At 35.5% G+C, this 19,772-nt stretch overlaps 1 protein-coding gene across 2 annotated transcripts in view; it reads right to left on the bottom strand.

Annotated features, from left to right (window-relative positions):
* Positions 1-16,044, bottom strand: part of LOC150104765 (uncharacterized) — a 37,853-nt gene extending 21,809 nt beyond the window's left edge. The window contains exon 1 of one of the 2 annotated variants that reach the window (XM_090395946.1): positions 15,706-16,044. The gene's annotated coding sequence lies outside the window, so the exon portion shown is untranslated. The remainder of the gene's footprint in view (positions 1-15,705) is intronic. The other variant, XM_090395947.1, reaches the window with a different exon arrangement.
* Positions 16,045-19,772: the final 3,728 nt, after the last annotated feature.

Below are 19,772 nucleotides of genomic sequence, written 5' to 3'. Positions count from 1 at the left end.
ATTCATGAAGAGAGAAATGCCAGATGAACAGGCAGAGGAACAAGAGATCAAATTGCCAATGTGAGTTGGATAATAGAAAGAGCACAGGAATATCGAAAGAATGCCTACCTGTTTCCTTGACTATAGTGTTATATCGTGTTCTATGCTATCTATCTAAATAAATCCTACCGGCTGCTCTAATTGTTATATACTCTTTTTTATAATTTCTCTTTTATATTTTTAGCCTTTAATGTTAGTCTATACTTAACTCATTGTTCTCTTAAATCCTTCCCCCTTTTAAACAAACAAAATCTTTGGCCGCTCTTAAGCTTAATCACGTGTAGGATACTTAATGATTAGGGCTTTGTCCTGGAATGAGACGCGGCCATTAACATATCTTCTGAGACAGTCCACCTGATAAGCATTGACAAATTTATTTTTTACTGCACCAGCCAATACCGAGGATAGATGAGGCTCTTATCCAGGATGGCTCTCTCAGAGTTATACACAGTAACTAAACTACAATAAATATCTAACTTCTGTTCACTATAATTTTGCATGCAGTCGTGGTCCGCTTTATTTAATTATACACATGGGTTCTTCCGGCTAAATTCGATTTTTGTGAGTGACTTTTGAATTCATATGCTAAACCAGATCAGGCAGGTACTAAGAAATATATTTATTAATTAAAGAAAAGACACATGAAATTCTTACTACTAGGTAATCTGAATCAAATTTAAGTAAGATCTCTGGTTCATTACTACTAATTAAATACATGAACAAATTTGCTTGAACCACCTCTATATGCAACTTAACATTATCTCATCACAAGTTATCACACATTCTACACTCATGTGGTCACTAGTTATATCACTTAACACAACACAATTAATTCATACAAATTAAATATAGCCCTTCTAGGCAGACATTTCTCAAACAAAGATGGGTCTATGCCAAGTTGGAGACAGTTCCTAAAGTTCCATATATTAAGTCCACTACACAAAATATTCTTAGGAAAACACACAATTCCTCAACCGTGAATATATAATACAAGAGTCTACATTACCGTCTCTGAAATGATACGCATTCCTTTCTTCTGCCTTGTCTGGGCATCAAGGCTTCTTCTCAGTCTGCTACTCGTCTGATCACCTTCGACAACTATACGGCCAGATTCTCAATGGGAAGGGCGATATGGCTCAGGAGCTTAGCCAGAACAGACGGCATCTACTTGGTTCTTCCGTCACACGACACTGCTTAGCTATCCTAGTCCTAGGAAATAGATAGGACTATTCCATATGCTGCGGCAGATGACCCATACCTTCCACAGCCAGCGTGGAACTTCTCTGCCGGTGCGGACTGGACCAACGTCCGAGAGGTCAGGAAACAGGAACCAAAAAAGCCTCGAGTGGGTGTTGCTTGACCTTTTTGTTTTTTTTTGCTCTTCCTGGCGTTTCTCGTATATCACGATGCCCATCAATGCAGTCACATGGGTTTTCGTCACTGCATCCCGCTCCTTCCACTACATCGCGCGTGCGCTTGGTGTGTTTTCTTAGAAGGCACTCTAGTTTCTCTTTCTCATAATCCCCCCCCCTCCCCCCCCGTGGCACATGTAACACTGGACGGTCAAAAGGTGACCCTTGGACTCTGACTTACAGATTTTGCTATCTTATGACACATGAAATGGGGTTCTTAAATTAATTCAATATTTTAAATAATTTCATTATCTAACCCTTATACATAACAGGTTAGGTCTTACAATTTTCTTTCATTTGTCATATAATTTCTTACTCCTATTTTAGTGTTATATACATATAAACACATTCCAGTATATAGCCAACACACCACATTCTCTGCCCTTATTTAAAGAAAGTTGTTCCTGAATAAAAATTGGTAATTCTTTTTCTTGGTTTATTCAGGACACAACAATAGCAAGGCTTTTGGCTCTGTAGATCATGTGAAACTGTGGAATGTGTTAAGAACAATGGGAGTACCTTCTGAGGAATCTTTATTATGAACAAGAAGCTACTGTCCGAACAGATCTTGGAGAAACTGAGTATTTCACAATAGGTAAAAGGTGCGACAAGGATGTATTTTATCTCCGTACTTGTTTAACTTGTACAGCGAATACATTTTAAGAATGGCAGGGCTGGAGGAGTCTCCAGTTGGAATTAAAATTGGTGGGAAAATATTAATAATTTGAGGTATGCAGATGATACCACCTTGCTAGCAGAATGCAAAGAAGATTTGGAGGAATTATTGCATTCTGTCTTAAACTTAACCTCAAAAAGGCAAAAGTTATGGCAACATGTGAACTTAATGATTTTGAAGTAGACGGGGAGAAAATGAAAGCAGTTAACAATTTTGTGCTCCTAGGATCCTGAATTGATAAAGATGGTTATTATACTGAAGAAGTTAGAAGATTATTACTCGGAAAGTAAGCAATGACAAATTTAAGCAAGATCTTAAATCAGTGATAGACAGAATAAAGTCAGATTGCTCCCTCGAAGCTATGATCATCAAGCAAAAATTGTCATACTTTGGATATATTATGTGAGCAAATGACAATCTGGAGAAGATGATGATGCTTGCTAAAGTTGATGGAAGCAGGAGAGAAGGAAGACCAAGAATTAGATGGGTGGATGGAGTTAAAGAAATAACTGGAGCACCCTTGGAAATTCTGAAAGACATGGTCAGGGACAGAACTGAATGGAGAATGTATGTTCATAGGATCACCAGGAGTTGAAAACGACTCGATGGAACAACATACTCACACCCACCCACCCCTACAGAGTCCTGCAATACACTACTGGTCACCTGCATTTTCCTGGAATTTACTCCTTTACATACTACTCTTAGATATCTAGCAGCCACTATGTCATCCATATTACCCAAGCCCATTCACTCCAATTTATGAAATAAATTTCCTTGTAGTATCCTATCAAATGCCTTTAAAATGCCCAGAAGTACCATGATATAGCACTTCCTTTATTCAGCTTTATTATAAAATGTGAGCAAATTACTAAGATGAGAACCTATTCTTCGCAAAGCAATGTCTACTCCTTCCCCAATACAGTTTCACACATAAATGTACAAATTAAGCAGAGGCACCCATACGTGAATTCTGGCTTTAATCAAATTTTCCAATAACTTAACCACAACTTCTAAGATGCTGACTGGTCTATAATTTGCTCTCTCTTACTCCCTTGTGACTTTTACAATACCACGTCCTTATCTCTCAACTGTCCTGCACAACCAATACTCCAAAATCCTGATATCATTTTGGTCATTCAACTCTGGGTCCTCTCAAGCATTTCCACATCTAAATGAAAATTAGGTTAGCAACTTTGAGCACAAAAGTCCTATATGTAGTCAGACCAATGCCTTATACAGAGGCACCACCACCATGTCATTACCCCCTACACACTAATGTATTTCTTATCATAGAAACAATACGATGTGCAATCTCTCAACACTTGCAGCGTGTGTCCTTGGAACTTTATTGCACTAACTACCATCATCCCAAGATCCTCAATCTCATCCAATTCCTGAAGCACAGCTCCACCAATATAGTATGCAGCCTTATATCTCTGCACCCCCCCAAGAGTGCAGTACCTTGCATTTATTAATATTAAAACTACAACTGCCCACTCATTTGTCCAAGCTAAAAGTTTATTAAAATCTTCCTGCTGGCCTGGTTGGCTGAGTGGTTAGCGTATCCATTCTCCAAGAAAAAGGCTGAGGGTTTCGGATCCTGTCATGGATGTTTGTGAAAAATACTAGTGGTGGTAGAGGAGAGTAGATGGCAGTAGTGTAGATGATGCGGCTTGTGGTAGATTGAGTACTTGGAGAGTTGTAGAGTGGGTGCTCTCTTTCGATGAGTCTTTGGACTACCAGGAGGTGTCACGTAATAATAATAAAATTAGCATCAGCAATATTCCTTATCATTTTACCTAATTTTGCGTCATCAGCAAACATCTGAAGATCTCCACATGAAGTCTCCTTCTCTTACAGTTTTATTTGCATGGTGCTGCTCCAAGCTGTCTCCTAACTTAATCATAATCAACAGCTCTGTAGTTTCACATACTTTTCTTTGCTGAATATTTTACCTTTTGCATCCTCTCCAGTCAAGACTGCATGATCACTTTCACCAATCAGATATCTAATGGATATCTAAGTTATCTTAGCTTGGTTATGCACATATCCTCTTGATGCTAAATCCATATCCAGCACTCCCAAACCAAAGATTCTCATCATATTTCAAATAAAGATCTCTTTGTAGCTGCATATCTGCCATTTCCATCCTTTTCACTTTCTAATCTATGTCAACATAGTTGAAGTTCCCTATAAGAACTACTTTCTTTGAATAATGACTGCTGTACTATTTCTTGCTTTTCAAAAATCTGGGCGGAAATGTGGACTGACGATAAATAATGCACTTAGAGACACTTTTAATGGTGCTGCAGTGCTTCTATTGTTTTACTATGTAGCATGCTGTCTAGTAATCTGTAGTGCTTACTGTTGACAACTATTTTATAATCTTCAGTGTAATCCTAAATCCGGCAATACCATATTTTATTAACAGCCAGGCCAACCTAACTGCCTCTTCCCACCCTTCAATAACAACTTATAAATTCATAAAAAAATGTATGAGTAAATTTTCTAGCATGATAATATAGAAAAGTTTCAAATAATATTTTTACAATATCAATATGGTATTAGCATGCAAAAGATACTGCTTTCCAATAACTCCAAATTAAACAAAATCACATGACTATATGAGGAATGTCGCCAGCAGTGATATTGTTTCGATTATGTTTATGGAGTTTTTTTTTCTTTCTTTCTTATGTTCAGCATGGTGCTGTGTTAATGCATTTCTGTTTTATTTATTATATTTTATGTTCTTTTCCAATAGATCATTTGTTAATATGTTTGTGTCAATGTTTCATTACCTGTAATCACAGTTTGTGAATTTTTTTGACAAATTGTTGTCAAAATGATTTGCTGGTGCATTAATTTTTTTTGTATATGTGATATTTTATTTCTTATTTTTATGCAGTTTTTCCTAGTAGTGTGTTGGTTAATATAAGGAACGTCGTGATTCCTTATATTAACAAAATATAAGGATTGTCTATATAAGATTCCTTATATAGACAACAAAAATTTACTCATTTTTGTTGTCTGCTATTGTAGTTTGTCAATTTGTTTTACTATATTTGGATCCCCCACCCCTTTTTTTTTCTTGATACTGCCAAGTCTATTTACTAGGTGGTATTATTATTATTATCATCAACAAAACCTCTATAAAGTCAAGAGACTCATTGTGAGAGGTCCCACTTTTACATGCACAGCTCATCATACCTCAACTTAAATGCATTCACTGTACCTGCACTTCCTACACTTTGAAACAATGCAATTCCAATCACCCACCAAACTCCATGCAAAAAATTTACACCTCGCCCCCTTCTTACACCTACCTTATTCAGCTTCCAGTGATGGCCCCTTGTTCTCTCTGTCTCAAGATATTCTATAAAAAAAAATAATCTCATCCACATTAATCTGGTAATTACTCCCCTTACAAACTTATCCATATTGATCATGTCTCCCCCTCTTCCTTCTATCCACTAGACTGTAATTTGCATTCTCTCAATCTGTCCTCATATTCCAGATCACAGAAACCAAATTAGTCAATCATCTCTAAACCCTCTCAAATCTCAATATCCTTTTGAAAACCTGGCAACCAAATCTGTGCACAGTAATCCATATCAGGCCTGATGAAAGCCTCGTAAAATGATTTTGAGGCATTGTTGTAGTATATAGATTCTAATTTTGGAAAAAATCATGGAATATATGAAAATAACCTTTATGATGAGGTTTCTTGTTTAAAGAAGTATATAATTTTTTTCAATAATTCATCATCCTCTGATATTTCACTCATAAAATCTTCACAGGAATCAATCATATTATATTTCACAATGAGAATGACCTTTATTGTCTCAAGTTTTAATTGTGTTTTCTCTGCAGTCCATAATTTATTCACAACTGAAAATACTTTCTGTAACAGCATTTCAGCCGGCCTGGTTGGCCGAGTGGTTAGCGTATCCACTCTCCAGCCAAAAGGCCACAGGTTCAAATCCCACCGTGGGCATGGATGTTTTTCTGATTGTCTGTGAAAGCACTAGTGGTGGCAGTTGCCGTTAGTGTTAGATGATGAAGGTTGGTGGAGTATTGAGACGAACAGTTGTAGAGTTAATGCCCTCTCTCGATGAGTCTTTGGACTCCCTGGAGGTGTGATATAATAATAATAATCATAATAATTGATTCAAAAATTGAAGAATGGAAGGAGAAAAAACTCATACAGGAGATAAATGGGTTGAGATATTTGCATTTTTTGAGAAACAAAAAGTGCCTTATGGTAATATAAAAGAAATCAGTGGAATCAGTTACCTGGGACAAATGCTGTTACAGAAAGAGTATTTTCAGTTATGAAGAAATTATGGACTGCAGAGAAAACACAATTAAAACTTGAGACAATAAAGGCCATTCTCATTGTGAAATATAATATGGTTGATTCCTGTGAAGATTTTATGAGTGAAATATCAGAGGATGATGAATTATCGAAAAAAATTCATTCTTCCGAAAAATATGTTTAATGGAGAGTTTTAATAGATATTCGTTGTATAAGTTAAATAAGTTTTGTGTGATATTTACTTTTACATATATTATTAAGAACTTAAATAAAAGTTGCTTTTGATTGTTTTTAAGTTGCTAACGCCTCCGTAGCGCAATTGGAAGAACGATGATACATTGTGCCCTTCGATTGGAATAGGCCTAAGTTTGATTCTCATCGCAACAGGAGGAATCTTTATCTGGACGATTTCAATCGAAGGTGAGTTAGCCGATCTCGTACGAAGGTAGCTGGGTTTTTTTCTCCCGGAAACTCAAGTTTTTCATCCCACATACAGACAAATCGGCCCTTCAGAACACACGCAATTTACAGACAAAAAAATACTAGTTGTGGTGGCCAGTTGATGGAGACGATTCGTAGTAGAGGTTCGGTGTAGTGGTTGAGACAGCTGTAGGTGTCCTCCTGCGATGAGTCTTCAGACTCCTTGGAGATGTCAGGAATAATAATAATAAATATCTATTCATTGTATAAATAAAATAAATAAGTTTTTTGGGGATATTTATTTTTGCATCCATTATTGAGAATTTAAATAAAAATTTCTTGATAGTTTAGCAGTAACAATATTATTAATTAGTAATAATAACAAGAATAAAAGCAGAATATTTTATTGAAAGGTATGATTATGTTTCTGTTGGGATAAGAAGAAAAACAGCAATTTTAGAATATATGCCTGGAGGGAAGGCAAACCCACAAAGTAGGAAACAAAAGTTATGCAACCAGTGGAACGTGGCCAGCATTGGTCCTTCAAGGGAAGGCAAACCTGCAAAGCAGGGAAACAAAAGTTATGCAACCAGTGGAGTGTGTCCAGCATTGGTCCTTGGATAATCTGGTTACTATACAGTAGAATATATTTTTGAAAATTATGGAGACAACTACCGTGTTGGAATAAAAACTTTAGTTGAATATAACTAAAATCTATGTTCAACATTCGAGTCACACATCTTTCTTCAGGCAATCTATCCTTCACGGTCTACCAAAAACCAACACACACTGGCCAATACATACATGCTAATTCATACCATCACCCATCACAAAAATATGGAGTCATTAACACCCTTAAAAACAGAGCTACAACAATTTGCTCTAACCACAAGCCCTGAAACAAGAACTAAAAATCATCAGTGACACGTTCATAAAGAATGGCTATAACAAAAATACTGTTAATAAAATACTCCATAAAACTACAACAAAAACGAATCTAGATTACAGTAAAACCATAGCCATCCCATACATTAAAGGGTTATCAGAAAAAATCAACAGAATCCTACAAAATTATAACCTCAATGCCACCTTTAAACCACCCACTAAACTTAAAACCATATTCAACTCCTCTAAGGATCCTCTCCTCCCATTAGCACATCCTGGAGTCTATTGCATCCGCTGCACCTGTAACTTACCATACATTGGTGAAACAGGACCGACAATCCCTATATGCAAGAAAGAACACATTAGACACATTAAATATAACCATTATGGTGAAGCAGGCTTCTCAGACCACACACTCAACACCTTACACCAAATCAACTGGAAAAGCACCTGCTCTTTACACCGCACAAAACCTGGTACGAAAGGAAATTTAAGGAAGCCTGCGAAATCCTGATAAACCACCCAAATATCAACAACAAAGATGGCATGAAAATTCCAAGGATCTGGATGGCACTCATTCAGCCTACCTAATATATAGGATCCAGCATAAGTCAGGACTCTAGCCAGTCTTCAGTTAGTATTAGAAACCATTCCATACCAACTGGCTCCAATGTGTACATAATGTTAATGTATGTATATAGATAGATACTTGTTGTTGTTGTGCCCAATGTATTTCTACAATCAATAGATAACACTAATAATAGGACTCTAACGTTGATGTATGATTTTTTTTTTTTTTTTTCACCAGAGGTCAGGCCAACAATTGTTGTAGCGGTTGGTCAGTGTCTTTAACAAACCAGTTTGATTGTAGTGTAGCTTGTTTTCTGTGTATAGTTGTATGCTCCAGAAGATGACCTTAACATAAAGGTTGAAACGTCGAATGTAGATTTTAGTTATATTAAACTAAAGTTTTTATTCAAACACGGTAGTTGTTTCCATAATTTTCAAAAATGCATTTGGATCACCATGTAAGCCTAAAAGAAAGAATACAGTAGAATATAGTGACCAGATTATCCAAGGACCAATGCTGGACATATTTCACTAGTTGCATAACTTGTGTTTCATGCTTTGTACGTTTGCCTTCCCTCCAAGGACCAATGCTGGACACATTCCACTGGTTGCATAACTTTTGTTTCCTGCTTTGCAGGTTTGCCTTCTATGCTGTATTTCTTCTTATCCCAACAGAAACAAATCATACCTTTTCAATAAAATATTCTGCTTTTATTCTTGTTATTATTACTAATTAATAATATTGTTACTGCTAAACTATCAAGAAATTTTTATTTAAATTCTCAATAATGGATGCAAAAGTAAATATCCCAAAGAAACTTATTTTATTTATACAATAAATAGATATTTATTAAAAGTAAATATCACACAAAACTTATTTATCTTATACAATGAATATCTATTAAAACTCTCCAAATGAACAATTTAAACATATTTTTCGGAAGAATGAATTCTTTTCAATAATTCATCATCCTCTGATATTTCACAATAAGAATGGCCTTTATTGTCTCAAGTTTTAATTGTGTTTTCTTGGCAGTCCATAATTTACTCACAACTGAAAATACTCTTTAAAAGTTTGCATATAATCAAAAAATAATGTTACATGAAAAAGTTCCTCAGAATAAACAACTAATGTATGTTCGTAGTTTACTCTTTCTGTTAAAGTGAATAAAATATTTCAAATGCTGTACGTTTTGCTGTATACATACTAATGCTGTACAGGACCGGTAAATGATGTACAATACAGCATAATGCTGTACATCTGGTCACATAACAGTAGAAGGAAGATTGATTATGAGAGGATGATAAACATTGAGGAGAATACAATAGAGTTATTTAATGAGGCGGTACATTAAAGCATTTCATCTTTGGAATGGTAACATAATGCAGAACTTGAGAGCAGTGAGAATGGGGAGGAACCAGTGATGGTGATTGAGCAGGAGGTGTATGAGGAATTGAGTAAACTTGATGTCATCAAGGCCATAGGACTTGATGAAATATCACTGCATGTTTTGATGGAATGTTCCAGGAGTTAACAACTTTAGCTTATATTTTTAACATGAGTCTTAAATTAGCCTAGGTTCCCAAGGAGTGGATAGATTGCAAAATTGTTCTGCTTCATAAAGGAGGTGATAAGACTACAGCTTTGAATTATAGACCAATCTGCTTGTCTGGAGTTGTGGTCAAGGTGTTGGAGAAGCTAGTGAGGACATGGATTCAGAACTGGGTTGCAGCAGTAGAATTCTCTTTAATGGATAGCCTGGGTTTGCTAAAGGAAGATCATTTAGCAATCTGCTTACTTTTTATAACAAGGTAATGAATACATTGGACAAGGGGATGCATATACAGTAGGGACATTTAGATTTTGCAGACTTTCAATAGATTGTCACATGACAAACTAGTAGTTAAATTGGTACAGGTGGGGGTTGCATAGTAGATTAGCACATTTGATTGAGATTGGCTGTCTGAAAAGTATCATTAAGTTGCATATGGGGGGGAGTAAGAGGAAGGTCACTAGGTGGCATTCTCCAGGGGTCTGTTTTGCGCCATTGTTGTTAATTTGTATCTAAATGACATTAGAAGGCCTTAAATGGTGATGTACAGATGTTTGCAGATGATGCAAAGTTGGGGCGTATTATTAGAAGTTGCAGATGTTGTATCTCTGAAAGAGGACCTAAATAGACTGTCTGAATGGGTAAGTATATGGAAATTCAATATAATGTTACAAAGTGAAGGTTTTGAAATTTGGGAAGCAAAGATGGGATGCAGAGTATAGGATTGTGGGAATATTTTAGCAGAGGTGGAGAATATGAAAAAGCTGGGGGGAGGGGATGATGATAGATAGGGACTTGAAATTTCATGGACATTTGTTACAACTGTGAGGACAACACAGCAGATTATGGGAATGATGCATAGAACACATTGGTGTAAAATAGAAGCACATCCCTACAAAGAGATACAAATTAGCAACAAATGCAAGTGTAAGTAGTAAAGTGTCAGATTATTTTTCTAAAAAAAACAATGGATGAAATGGAAAGAAATGGATTTCTTTCCATTTCATCCACTGTTTTGATGATATGCAAATACAGCTGATGAAGCTACATTTGCATATCATGTATACATGCACAATCAGAGTTTCAGTTCGATGGACTGCACGTCGAAAATAATCCGGAAACTATATGACAAAAAGTTCACCTGCGATCAAAAGAAGACTTAAGCTATAATTGTGAGTGCATTAGCACCTTATGCAATGGCTGTTTTCAGAAACGAACTTCAGAAAGTTAATTATGTGTCGATAATAATACACAGTTCTAACCACGGTGCTTTGAAAATAGTTCCAGTTCTAGTTCGATACTTCATACCAGAAGAGGCCATCAAAACTATGGTTCTAGAGTTTTTAGATTTACCGTGTGAAACTGCAGACCAATGTACAGAATATGCATGGCAACTAGTGACAAAGTGAAATATTGAAAAGCAAGTTGTTGCCTTGTCAGCAGATAATACTAATACAAATTTTGGTTGAAGTTCTAGAAGAGGAAAGAACAATGTTTTTCATAAATTGATATCAAAATTGAATTACATTGATAGGAGTTGGTTGTTCATCCCATATCATAAATAATGCTGTACAATGTGCAGCTGATACATTGTCCATGGACGTTCAAGCTGTCATTGAAAAATTATATCAGCATTTTTATATCTATACTGTTAGAGTGCATACACTCAAAGGTTTTTGCAACTTTTTAAATACTGAGTACAAAACAGTGTTAGGGCACTCAAAAACGCGATGGTTGTCTCCGTACCCTGCTCTCAAAAGGATGAATGAGATGTACGAAGTTCTCAAATCATATGTTCTTTCATTTGATAAACCACCATTGCTTCTAAAAAATTTCTTTAGTAATCCAGTTTCAGAGCTAATAGCCACATTTCTAGAATGCCGATCTGAAATGTTTCATGCAATAATTTGTGCAATTGAAGGTGAAGAATCACTCTTGCTGAAGCAAAATCCATTATTGAAAGCCTCTTAGAGAAACTTCATCAGAGACTAAATAATGAGTCTGCAACAAGGAAATAACAGTCCTTACTGAAGGTATTAATTGAAGATGGACTCATCACTGAGAAGAATTATGGTAATTATAAAAATGAATTTTATAACACCTGTATAAAATACATCCAAGAATGGTCTTCTGACACTCTTACTTTTGAAAGTTTGTCTTGAATTTTATTGAAGAATCCAGAAGCCAGTCTCAGTTGGAAAAGTGTGCAGAAAAGTGTAACAACTATTGAAGAGATCTGCCCAAACACAAAAATCAATGAACCTGAACTGTTTGATGAGGTGATGATCTTGAAAAATTACAGAGAAGAAAGAAGAAATTAAAGCAAAATCTACAGGAAAAATTTGTATGAATTATTCAACAGTGTTAGAGTAAATGAATTAATAAATTTGAAGAAGATTGTTGAGTTCTTCTGCTGCATTCCTGGCACAAATGCTAGTATTGAAAGACTGTTTTCCCAGATGAACTCCTTATGGACAAACGAAAAGAATAAGTTATCTGTAGAAACTGTGGCTCATTGTTAAAGTGTTTTTCAATGAGGACTGTGCGGAATTTCATAACTTGGTAAAACATAATCATTCTTTACTTGAGAAAATACAGTCATCTGAGAAGTATATCACAGGCAAAGATCAATGATTTAGTATTGTTTAAAGTTCAATTTTAAGATTGCTATAATTAATTAAATTCTTTTCCCTTTGCTAATGTTCGTAAATAAGAAAAAAAAAAAATTTTTTTGGTTTATTCAAACTGAAAGTGTCCCGTATTTTTTTTCAAAAATATATGAACCCTACACATGTCCAAATATTCCGAGCAGTTACTGTAAAAAGTTTTAACATGAGAAATAAACAACTTTTTTTTATGCTTCCCTCATTTTCTAAAATTCTTAAATCTCGTCTTATGCCAATAGGAACGTAGTTTGATTCGAGACATTCTCTGTATTTTGCTTTTAGCATATCAAGTTTCTCTGAGACTTCCGTTATTGTACAGTCATTTCCTTCAATGTTTCTGACTATAGTCTCAAATACTGATGCCTGACTATGAAGAAATGTTAACCACAACCGAGAGGTATTATCATTGAAAAAGAGTTCAATTATTCTTGGACACTTATCAAGGGATAAGAAATATGACTTCAATGGACTATATAATTTCAGAATCCTCTTGATCACAGGCATTAAAGCTAGCCATCTAGTTTTACTGTAGCCTAGTATTTTGTGATATTCAACTTCTGCTTCTCCACAGAGATTCTACTCTGACAGTGTAAATGTAAAAATGGCTATAAATTTTTGTTACAATAGACTCTATGTCTAGTGGTAAAAGATCAGCAGCAGTTTGAATGGCATTGTGAACTATATGAGCTGCACAACCTACTCCAATAATATTTTGCTCTAAACTTCTGTTCAATATAGCAAAGACATTGTTAATACCCTTTCTAGCTACACCACCAAAATTGGTAATTGCATTATCAGCACAATATGCAACAACCTTCTTAGATAAATTGTTTTTTTCAAGAACAGTTAAGATAGAATTGCTGATAAGCTCTGCAGTTTCCCCAGATTATTGATTTTGAACACAAAATCAATAATCTTATTCTTCACACCACTTTTTGAATCAAAATAACGAATGATAGTAGGAAAAAGTTTTACATCTTTATGGTTTGATGCATCAGAAAACGCAGATATAAAGTTTATATTTTGTAATTCCTTACCAAGCTCTTTCAATGCATATGGTGCTAATACATTCTTCATGATAGCTTCTGCTTTTTTCCTTGCACATGTGAATTTGCAGGTCAGTTTGGTTGTACAGTGCATGGATCTAAAAGTTTGATTGTGATATATGGTATGGAAAGAAAACACAGCCTTTGCAATCACTAATTCTCTTTCTTTCATCCCAAATTCAGTTTGACAGAGAAAATTGGTAGCTTCTTCATCTTTACAGATGAAGAAGCTGCCTATAGAGCTTTCTTATGCTTATCAGAAGCTAAATGCCTTGTGATATCGTGATTTTTTCCAGAGGTCACAGAAAAATTTCCCAAACAGATTGTACATGAAACATATCCCTCCTGTTCATACTCCTTAATAAATGGATACTCTATTTTCAAATTATCTGTCAGTTTGCAATCCCTTCATTTTCTTTTTACTGACATGGTTTAAACCTGATTATTAAAAAATAATTAAATATTTTAAAATAATTATAAACTTTCCAATTTTTAAACATATAAAAAAAGATATAGCAAAGTATCACTTCTGCGAATACCTGGGATCTATGATATCAAAAACAACACTTGTAATACAATGTCTACAGGTAAATTTTGATTTTGAAACATACAATAAAATATCATTCTTTAAATTATCATTACTATAACCATGGTCAATATATCGTTTCATGGTCTCCTCTACTCCACAATCGATTTTGTATCGACATGAGTGAAGTACTGAAAGACCTCAAACTAACAATAACTTAAATTACCTTTATTATTAAAAAAAAAAAGGGAAAATACAGCTTTTGCTTTCACGTGTAATTGTTTATTTTATGAATGAAATTTAAAAGCAACAGATATCATATCTAAACTTTGTTTTATGATAATAATAATAACATTTATTAAGGGCATTATCCCAGTTAAAATTTGTTACAGATGGTTGTGAATTGCACAGTAAAAATAGGTAAATAGTTTTACAAAACAGAATACAAATTACATGCATTAAACATACACTATGTAAATTATAGTAGTAAAAACAAAACATAAAATGTTGGTATTACATAAATTTAGATTACATTGATTGACGATAATTTTGTAGAATTTTAAAAGTTTGACGTATAATCAAAAAATAATTTTACATGAACTCTCTCTCTCGATGAGTCTTTGGACTCCCTGGAGGTGTCAAATAATAATAATGAAAAAGTTCCTCAGAATAAACAACTAATGTATGTTCGTAGTTTACTCTTTCTGTTAAGGTGAATAAAATATTTCAAATGCTGTACACATAATAATGTTATACAGGACTGGTAAATGCTGTACATCTGGTCACATATCGAAAAAACTCACCAGGATTTCTTTTAGTGTCATTTGCTAACTGCTGCGTATACCACACTTTTGCTATCCTTATTAAGTGAGTCACCTTCCTTGCTTGCTCTTTGTGGTACTCATGTAGCTGATTATCTCCATTCATCTTGTGCTACCTCCACAATGCCTTTTTTTTTTTCCCAGATTGCACACCTTATTTCTTCAGTCATCTATTTTACACCTACCTTATTTAACCTCCTGACCTTTGGAATACATTCAGTCACTGGCCCTGCAGATACTTCCTGAGTAGAGACTAAGGAGAATTGATTTCCTTCCCATGCAACTCCTCATTCCATGATATAGCTGCAAGGATGTCTCCTGAGTTTGCAATATTCAACTTTCACCAACTGGATGAAGATGCAACACTTCACTTACAACAATGGACAATTTTGTTGGTTTGACTGATTTAAAATATCAGATTAGATCACTATCATTGGTTCCTCCCCAATTCCCACTACTCTCAAGTTCTGTATTATATTACTCCAGCGCCAGAGTTATTTGGTGTTGGCTTTTTGTTAATAGTATGGTTGTTTCTGATAGTGATGGGGTTGTGTACTGTTTTAACTGATGTTAAAATGTTATGCTGCATGACAGAAGTGATTGGTTGTGTATTGTTGGTTGATACTAGTTTTGTCATTTTTATTACATGGCTTTGTTTTTTTTATATGTTTGTTTTTTTAATCGATTATATATTTTTTCTTATGTTTGTAGTATTTATTATTGCGTTCAACCTTCTAATATATTATGTGTAAATAAGAGTTCGAAATTCTTACCATTCTCACCTGAACTTGTTTTCCGATATCTTTATATGATTTATGCTTCTCTCATCCTATTATTTCTAGGAATGGCTGACTATTATTTTTCATTCAAAATTATCCTTCCAAACTCCTGTGCTCAGATATCTGTTTTCTATCCATATTCATCACGATACGAACTTCTGTTCTAGAATGTCTCTAATGAAATAAATTATTACTAAATTGTACTGCAGCATTTTTCTACTTAAACCGGAAACAATAATCATTCCTTCAAAACATTTTAATTAACAAAAGAAGAAACGTGTATAAACTGAAGCATACAATAACTTAAAATTTTCCTTTTGACATTATTCTCTACTTCCAATAAGCATCTTTACAACCAAGCCGCCATTTTATTTAGCGTCCCCTTCCTTGGTTTTCTAAACCTTTCCCAAATTTTATGAAACATAGCTGTGCATCCATAATCAAATTTATTCTAAAAAGATCTACAAAATTGAAATATTTGCGTTTGATAATGTATTCTTAATCTGAAATGGGAAGCTATATATGATATTATTTTTATGGAATTCAATCACAATGTTATTTTATTGTAATTACATTAAATGATTTTGGCAAAAACATAAGTAGTAACATCCAGAGATGTTTAGGTTTCTCCTAGAAACTCGAGTTTTTCATCCACACAACAAGTAAATCAGCTAGGAGAACACGTGCCATATACTGACAGAATGCATAAACATCAAAAACAACAAACCAACCCTATTCAGTAGGATCTCTGGTTTCAAAACCACACGTGCCGCTTGCAGATCGATAAAAAACAGAACAGAATACTGTTTTAGCAATATCACTTCTTCTTCTTCTTTCACTATGCCTTATCCCATGTTAAACGGGGTCGGCGCACCGATCTTTAACCTTCCTGTTCTAAGTTCTCCGGTCCAGGGCGTCCTTCGGACTCCATCCTTTCTCTCTAAGATCCTCTGTCACCTTATCCCTCCACCTGAGCTGGGGCCTGCTATTTTCCTCCAACTCCATATACTCCACTCGTTTACCAACATATTCCTCACCCTTCCTCTCTACATGTCCAAACCACCTCAGCCTACTTTCTTGTATCTTCTTGCCAATTGGTCCCGCCTTAACCGTCCCTCTGATGTAATCATTCCTTATCCTGTCCTTCTTTGCCACACCACTCATCCATCTCAACATCAGCATCTCCGCTACCTACATCTTCCTCTCCTGTGCTTTGGTTATAGGCCATGTCTCCACATATCACTACTACTGCTATTTCTAGAGACTGTATATTAGAGATGGATCGTTCAATGAGCCCTGCAAATCATTGGCAGTGACACGGGATAGAGAACACTACAGGAAACATGCTGTTGTGTGTCAGAAAAATTGATGAGTCATCCCTTTTTCCCACCCAACATTAAGTTACCTCAAAAGCAAGGGATAAGGACATGCTTGTGCCCCGGATGGGAGTGTACCGTATAATGTCCTAAGAAAATGTAAATATCCAGATGTATAAATTCCAAACACTGTTAAGATAGCCCACCCATAAGTTTATTAAGATAGTAATTGTGAATGAATTAAATTAGAAAGTCATGTAGTATTAACAAATAAATATGTATAAGCTAAGTACAAGTTTAAGGCATGTAAAGACAGTTCGTAGCCACGGCGTCCAATCGGCTGCCGCAGTATGCGTGACGACACCGCCGAGGGAGGGAGCTGTTCCGAAGTATAAAAGTTTCGGCAGGAGTTCGAATCGCTCTCTTATCGCTTTCCTCTTGTCTCTTACCTCGATCGCTTGTGTCTGGTCTCCGAGTTTCGTCAGCACCAAGTTTCCCATAGGAGAGTTATGTAGAGCTTGCTGCCACGTGTAGCAAGGATCTCCCCTTGCTATGCATGTTACATCGGTCAAAGCTGCAACTACAATGTGTTCAAACGCATTTTTTCGAGAAAGAGCCGCTGATGAAATCCATGTCAGCGTACAGATCTGTGCATGAGTGTTTTCGGTTCGTGTAGAACAAAGGAACAAAGCTAGCCATCAGAGGAGATACAGTGAACAGATCAGAATACCTAGTCAAAGCAAGAATGGTAAGCGAAGATTTTCTTATATTAATGTAGGATTAAAGTATCCGTGGAGTAAAGAAACAGAAGTTAAGAACACGCGCTATTTACGTGATGTGCCACAAGAACTGTCTGTAATTTGGATACTTTTGTCTACTGCTAAGAGGAAAACATATTAGGCTTCAGCCGAAACAGGAGGCCGAGCTCCGAACTGTTTTAGTGATTTAAGAAAAGTGATGTCATATGTTCAGAAAGTAATTAAATGTTAACAGATATTTTGGGGGAGAGAATTAAGTAGAAATAAGCACTATTGTCCTAGAGAATTACATGTCAGATTTACTGAATTGTCTAGTGTTTATATATAATGTTTCATATATGATATTATCAAGTAACTTAATTGTGAGAGTCTGAGAATAGATATATGTACAGAAGTGAGGAATTTATGTGTAGTAAGAGATCATAGTGCAGAAGTTTAAATGTGTTTAATTAAGGGGGAACCCAGACTCTTTTAAGGTTAAGAATTTAAATAACATGTATACTTGTCTTTGTGAAATAATAAATGTGTTTCTTTTACATAATCAATTGAGTTTGTCATATTTTCTGCGGATTTGAATTACCGTTTGGAAAATTTCGTGCCGTTGCATTTAAAGGGGAAACCAATAGTGATATGAGAATAGGGACTACGACTGCATATATCTTGATCCCTACAATTTTCCTTAAGTATTTTAGATAGTGTATCAGAATTTAGTTGCCGGCTGGCGCAGTCTTAAATCTATACAAATTTGTCGGCAACCGAAGTCTGAGAGTAAGAGATACAAAACTATAAGTAAAGAAAAGTAAATTAAAGATACAACAAGAAAAACGGGGATATAACAATGCTTTCACAGCAGAAAACTACATTGCCTTATTCCTAAAGAACTCTTCCTAAATTTCTCTTGACTATTCTAAGTGAAAAAAATAGACATATAATTAAATTGTAATATATATTGATCTTTAATTGACCATGATTTATAAACATCTAATACAAACAAGTTTCGCCAACAGGGCTGTCCGGCTTCTTCAGTGCTTATAACGGTAAGAGTAAAAAACTCAAAGTGGCTAGCACAGAGAAAATGGAGCAACACTATCATATAAATTAAACATTAAAACAGAACGCGTAACATTACACGCATGGAGCGTGTTGCGTTAGTCACTGCTATCAGAGAACATTCTGTAGTTTTGAGCGAAATTAAATTCTGCCAAAAAAAAAAAAAAATCAGCTAATGCCTTTTTAATCCTGTATAGGGAGTAGGAGAGGCCGCTTTTAGCCCTATCTAACTTTTTGGAGACTGAGTGGGCAGTTCAATCTTTACTGGTACCCAATCAGAGATAGCTGGCCCAAGGCTATCACTAATTAAGCGGCACGCAGTGAAGAGGCAGCTCAACAAGTGCCGCCAACTCGTGGTCCCTGACCCTAACAGAATATATTTAATGTCTGAAATAGTGTGTGTTCTACGGTCGATTTTCTTGAGTTTACGGGACGAAAAACCCGAGTTTCCGGGAGAAAAAACCCGCTAGCCCGTGCCAGAGATCGATTAACTCGGGAACCGATCGAAAAAAGTCTTAGAAAAATATCCTCTAGTCGCTGACTAGATTCGAAACACCGTGTCTTCATTCGTGCGGTCAAGCGCCATGGTATGCAAACCCCACATCCACTGAGCTACAAAGGCTCTGCAGACTGAGTGATCTTATTAAGGTTTTCCATATATCAGCTATTATCATTCCCTGGTTTCTGTTAAGATATTCTCCAGAACGGAGCACTACAACGGCTTCATTTCTACAACGGAAATCCTCTAGGTAAGGCATGGAGCTGCTATCCCTATCAATGGTATGGTTAGTAATCACAAAATGATGGCCTAGACCTGAGTTGTCTGTTCTGTCATTAACATTTCTTATATGTTCTTTTTTTTTCGGATTTCGAGGTTTCTCGACGTTTGTCCTATATGGTTTAAACCCCAAGCACATGGAATGTTGTACACTCCACA

The sequence above is a fragment of the Typopeltis vanoorti genome, chromosome 7, assembly GCF_054136105.1.
Source record: "Typopeltis vanoorti isolate ZY-2024b chromosome 7, IOZ_Tvanoo_1.0, whole genome shotgun sequence".
In the NCBI taxonomy this organism is placed as follows: Eukaryota; Metazoa; Arthropoda; class Arachnida; order Uropygi; family Thelyphonidae; genus Typopeltis; species Typopeltis vanoorti.
The sequence above is the reverse complement of the archived record's forward strand: the minus strand, read 5'-3'. Positions and strand labels throughout refer to the sequence as shown.